Source organism: Salvelinus sp. IW2-2015, unplaced genomic scaffold (genome assembly GCF_002910315.2).
Source record: "Salvelinus sp. IW2-2015 unplaced genomic scaffold, ASM291031v2 Un_scaffold1273, whole genome shotgun sequence".
NCBI lineage: Eukaryota > Metazoa > Chordata > Actinopteri > Salmoniformes > Salmonidae > Salvelinus > Salvelinus sp. IW2-2015.
In genome coordinates, this window is record NW_019942811.1 from 274,975 (window position 1) to 281,276 (window position 6,302).

General features: G+C 39.6%; 2 long non-coding RNA genes across 2 annotated transcripts; one reads left to right on the forward strand and one right to left on the reverse strand.

The window, feature by feature from the left end:
* Positions 1–220: 220 nt before the first annotated feature.
* Positions 221–5,321, reverse strand: LOC112070280 (uncharacterized). The gene is made up of 2 exons (XR_002893873.2): positions 5,003–5,321; positions 221–4,508 (listed from the first exon to the last, which is right to left on the reverse strand). It is a non-coding gene; the product is annotated as an uncharacterized lncRNA (long non-coding RNA).
* Positions 5,322–5,812: 491 nt separating this feature from the next.
* Positions 5,813–6,188, forward strand: LOC139024270 (uncharacterized). The gene is made up of 3 exons (XR_011475548.1): positions 5,813–5,874; positions 5,955–5,992; positions 6,103–6,188. It is a non-coding gene; the product is annotated as an uncharacterized lncRNA (long non-coding RNA).
* The last annotated feature ends 114 nt before the right edge of the window (positions 6,189–6,302 follow it).

Consider the following 6,302-nt stretch of genomic DNA (forward strand, 5'->3'; position numbering starts at 1 on the left):
GTCTTCTGGAAGAAAGACCAGTTTATGTACTATGCACCTAGCCTGTACTCTGTGACCTGTAGATGTAGTCCTTCCTTTCAAATACTATAAGTATTAGTATTTATTTATTATTTGTTGTTATAATGTGTGTACTATTACCATACACAGATGGTCTAATTAACTGTACTTAAACCTGGGCAATAGTTGGGCAAAGATTAATAAAACGACATAAGATCACACATTCAGACAACATTTTTTTAATACAAAGTCAACATATGTACATACACAGTGGTTTTTAACCAATCATTGTTTCAGTTAGAAGTAACAGTTTGAAAGCGATAGCACTTGGCCCTCATACAAAGAAAAACTATTTTGATTGATCTTAGGTTCTTTATCTTTTTGTTGGCTGTTGTACGTATAGGTTCTATTATGTTATAGTCATTTTTCTCTTTTGTTAATCAGTAGATTTGGCTGCTATTGTTGTCAAAAGTCTGGCATCTTAACATGAAGTCAAAGAGTAACACATCGCACAAACTTCCAAAGATGTCCAGTCTTATTTTTTTGTCATGGGCCCTTGACCAGTCTGGTTCAGTCACAAAAAAGTCCTAATTTCAAGATTTGTTCATATGAAAAGGTCTGCGATTCCCACTTGAAAAGGATATGCTGGAAATGTCTTTGTTGTTTCTTCTACCTTCGTCCTAGTCTTTGCATCACACGGCTCCTTCTCATTCAGTCCTGACTCATTCTGCATCCCGTAACAAAACATAAAAAAAAATTATAAGAATGAACACAGTATGGTACTAGGTTCTTACAGTATAATGAACCCTCTTACATCATGTCATGATTCAGGGTCAGTGGTAGTGTACTGTAGTACTTTGCCCTTAATGACTGTGTCATTGCACTATGGCCAGTTGCTAAGTAGCAAAACTATCTCTTGTTTCTCTATGACTGCCAATGGACTATCCATTCTTGGCCACTTTTAGGCAGTTGGGAACTAGCGCTTCTCCTTTTGTGGGATGGGAAGATAGAGCTTTTGTTTTGGAAAGGAATAGTCCTTTGGTTGCCGTTTCCCAGCCCGGTTCACTTTGGGGCCAGAGAGCAGGCGCCATTTTGGTTGCAAGAAGCCTGTGCTGAGGCAAAAGTTATGGGTTGGCATTGACCTCTCATTGACCTCTCATAACAGAGTTAGCTGTGGGTGGCTAGCAGGGGATATTGCTAACATGGCAGATATGACAAAGAAAGAGCGGACTTAAGAACAGAGAGCAGAGTGGACTACAAATGTWACAAAGGGAGAAAGTACACTTTACACTGTGAACTTTGCAATGAGCAGAACCTCATCTTTGCAGTTCAGTATTTGATCTGAAGTAAGAGAGCGTTGAGTGTTAAATTAAACAAATACATATAATCTATATGTTTGTTTATTTACAGGTGTTATATTCTGGATCGTAGTTGATATCTAACAAATGGATGATCGTGTTGTGTCTGAAAAGAAAAAGAAAGGAGGAGGAAATAATGGACTTCTGAGAAAGAGGGAGATGGTCTGTTCATGGTCAAAAAGTACAGAACCTTTAGTGTGGCAAATTCAGCAAAATGGGTAATATCTTTCCTCCAATTGAATGCTTTGTAGACTATTTAATCTACTMCATATGAAAATAATACTCAAACAAATACATGACTATTGTTAGCTAATGATAATAGTAATTACAACAACAATTAAAAAGACACCATCTCCTTATCGGCACAGGTCTACCAAGTGGTAGGATTTAAAAAGGGTTGCAGGAGCGGCGCCCGGGCCAGACACCTCCCCTAATTGTTTCCAGAGAAACACACAATATGTCCCAAGGTTAAGTTCATGATTACAAAACAAAAAAAATCCATCAGAATTTTACATGAGCAATTGAAAGTTTATGGGTGGTAAAAAATACATAAAAATAAGAAACAGAAAAAAATAAGTTTGGATACATCTTTATATTCTTCATTTAAATATATATGAATGTGCGATATATATATATATATATATATATATATATATATATATATATATATATATATATATATATATATATATATATATATATATATATATATATATATATATATATATATATATATATATATATATATATATATATCTAGGCTCACATCCACACAAACACACGTTATACATAACATTTCTATAGTGAAAAAATATAATGTCTTTTAACATAATATGAACAAATAAGCATACGTTTTTTTCCTGCTAATTTGAAAGAATGTGATACAATATCTCTGTTAAAAAAACTAAACAAAAAACTAAAATGAAAAGTAAGCTATGTAAAGTAAAATAACAATAGTCATCATAACAAAACATTCATGTTTCCATAATGTTACAATAACAATAAGGCTTTTTTTGGAAATAAGAAAGACTACAAACAATTCCTTTCATCATTCTGTTAGTGAATWTACCAATCCTAAAACCTTCACAGAATCCAATGTGAAAGCATACTCCTGGGTATACCAAAGCACAGACCTCTGAGAAAAAAATTAAATTGTGGGCTTTGAGGGCTTGTTTTTGTCAGACACGTGTACATAGTGCGTAGAATCGGCCCTGCTATTGTTTAGATTTCAAGTTTAGTGATGTGCAAGTCATTTGTAGCGTGGACATAACTTTCACATCACAACATTCAAATCCAAAATGGCCAGATCTTCCCCAGTCATCCACAGTGGCCTTTGGCCAGTCATCCACAGTGGCCTTTGGCCAGTCATCCACAGTGGCCTTTGGCCAGTCATCCACAGTGGCCTTTGGCCAGTCATCCACAGTGGCCTTTGGCCAATAGGTGGAAGAGAAAAGACAGGAACCTTTCTCTGGGTTATCAACTCAGTTCCTCACAACTTTGAACCACTGTCCTTCCACTGTTAGTAGAGCACTAGTCTCTTTCTTTAAGTCAAGCAAGTCGTGTGAGACAGTGAGTCCAGAGGAGGCCGAGAGGAGTTGATGGGGGGGGGACCATAACATGTGGATGCTCTTTCAGTCTCAGCCGCATGGGTGCAAACTGACACCGCCAGACCAGGCACCTCCATTGTCATCCCATACCAGAGTCACACTTACAGCATACGGGAGAATAAGCAGCATGTTTGGTATTGACAGAAAACTCCCAGAAATACAAGTAATTGTAAGACAAAAATTAACAAATGATTACAATGGRTTGTTGGTCACTGTACAAGTTTGCAAAGAGAGCTCAGTTGCCGCCATTCACCATGCCAAGTTCTCCTGTGGTGATTCCACTCGTTCAATATGTTGGGCACTGCACCAGTAAAAACTAGTCCTGAACGAAGAGTGACAGTAAAAAGTMAAGGGACTTCATTGTCATTTATCTGGTCTTGCAAGAGCTGTCTCTTTTTACCCAGTTTCCATGGTGACTGAGGCTATGAGAGCTATATCAGTGGTTACTGTATAAACATGTTGAGGTTTGTCCTCAAGAAGCTCCACACATCAAGTGATGGAGAAACTGAAAACGGTAAGTTGATTGAATTGGCATTTGACGATATCCACCGCTGGCAGTCACTTTATGACACCGTCATCACTTTCCCCCAGAATATTCGGTACTGCAGAAGCTCCTCTTAGCCCAAAGAGTTGAAGGGATATAGGGCTACCCTTTGTACGAGATGATGGACATGTGAGGAGTTGGGAGTTGAGCTTCTAAGGTTGTAACAGAACTATGGGCAGTAGAGGTTATCTTGCTTAGAGAGAAGGATGAGTGTGGTAGGGGGTTCCCGAATGGAGGTTGACTTCTCTTGCCAGTACCTTACCGTTAACTCAGTGTGTTTGTCTCATCAGAGGTGTCTGACATTTTGGGGACAATCATCTGTGTACACAGGCAACCACAGTTTTCCATCAGAAGTGTTTATAAACAACTAGGAACTCTGAACCTCTGTCCTTACATGGTAAAACATGYGAACGCTTCCCCCATCTAAGCTACATCCACTCCACCATTTTCTCAGTTTTTACCAATCCCCTTTTTTTTTWACCTCAGTCACGTCGCCTAGTTGGTTTTTCCTTCATTCACTGTTGTCTTTGTATTGTTTGTAACGTAGTTGTTTTTTTAATAGATGTCCACAAAATGTTTACAATGTCCACCTCCACATCTGAACACTTGAGGTAAGGTTAGCAGTCCAACACTTTAATTATTCCCACCCCACAGCTTGAGCCACCACTTTTGGTTCCTTTCTTCAGAGTGAGGGCGTCAATTAGTTCTGCTGATGGAGTCATTTACGGTTTCCTCACCGGCATCAAAGTCCATTGGGTCCAATTGGAATTGCACTCTTGTTGGCTTTAAAAAAGAAAAAGAAAAAAAAGCTACAATTCGTTTGCTATTCTGTTGGTTGAATTTTGTTTTCTGGCTGCTGTTGTTGTTGTCGTCATTTCTATGGCTCAGGAGACTGTTGAGGGGGACATAGGATTCGGGGGACGAGATGGATTTTTACGTTGCATAGTGATCAAAGCTTCCTAGGTACTCCAGACCCGCCTGGTAGCAAAACTGATATTCATCCTGCATAGACAAAATAAACAACATTCAACATTCATTTTGTTCAGCAGCAAACAGGAGATACTTCACTTAAACAATAWGGCATGAGGGGTTGTGGTATATGGCAAATATACCACGGCTAAGGGCTGTTCTTAGATACAACCCTTAGCCGTGGCATATTGGTCATATAACACAAACCCCCGAGGTGCCTTATTGCTATTACAAACTGGTTACCAACGTAACTAGAGCAGTATAAAGAAATGTTTTGTCACAACCGTGGTATACAGTCTGATATACCACGKCTGTCAGCTAAATCAGCAATCAGGGTTCGAACCACCCAATTTATAATATTCAATATAATACTACAAGCCAAACTTAGCAGCAGCTATAAGACTTACAGCCAGTATCAATGCTAACACAATGCTGATGCATACTCTTAGCACCCATGGCAAAACTACATGTTCAACAAAAAAACTACAATATCCATGAGAACCCGTGGGTTCGGAGTGACCCCTCACCTCTGTCTGGACCATGGCCGGCCTCTGTGTCCGCAGCATCTTGACCGTCTGAAAGATGTCTACCACGCCTTCATAGCGCATCCTCTCCAGCACGATGCTGAGTGTGGTGAAGACACCGGTCCGGCCAACCCCCGCACTGGAAACACACACAGAAGCACCAGTCTCAGGGGATATGCTGGGATATGTTGGGATATGTTGGGATATGTTGGGATATATGTTGGGATATGCTGGGATATGTTGGGATATGTTGGGATATGCTGGGATATGTTGGGATATGTTGGGATATGCTGGGATATGTTGGGATATGTTGGGATATGTTGGGATACTGTTGATATGTTGGATATTGCTGGATGGGGATATGTTGGGATATGTTGGGATATGGGCTGGGATATGTTGGGATATGTTGGGGATTCGCTGGGATTATGTTGGGATATGCTGGGATATGTTGCGGGATATGTGGGATATGTGTGAGGATAATGTTGGGATATGTTTGGGATATGTATGTTGGGATATGCCTGGGATATGTTGGGATATTGTTGGGATATGTTGGGATATGCGGGATATGTTGGGATATGCTTGGGATATGCTGGGATATGTTGGGATATTATAGTTGGGATATGTTGGGATAATAAATACATTTGCCAATTCACACATGCATATTAATACACACTTGTTCATGTGTGATCTATGTGTGTATTATCATTATTATAACAGATGAATCCAAAAATCATGCAAACAGCTCTATCGGGTCCATTTTGAAAGTTGTTATTTCTGCATGTCCTAGATACCAGTATAAGTTGTTCATTTCTGCCTGTCCCTAGATACCAGTCATCAAGGTTGATTTCTCCTGTCCCTAGATACCAGTCATCATGGTTGTTATTTCTCCCTGTCCCGTAGATTAACCAGTCATCAAGGTTTGTTATTTCTCCTGTCCCAGATACGCAGTCATCAGGTTATTATTTCTCCTGTCCCTAGATACCAGTCATCGAGGTTTTATTTCTCTGTCCTAGATACCAGTCATCAGGTTGTTTATTTCTCCTGTCCCTAGATACCAGTCATTAAGTTGTTATTTCTCCTGTTCCTAGATACAGTCATTCAAGGTTATTATTTCTCCTGTCCCTGGATACCAGTCATCAAAGGTTGTTATTTCTCCTGTCCTGGATACCAGTCCATAAGGTTGTTATTTCTCCTGTCCCTGAGATACCAGTCATCAGGTTTTTATTTCTCCTGTCCCTGGATACCAGTCCATCAGTGTTGTTTAATTTCTCCTCCCTAGATACAGTCATCCAGGTTGTTATTT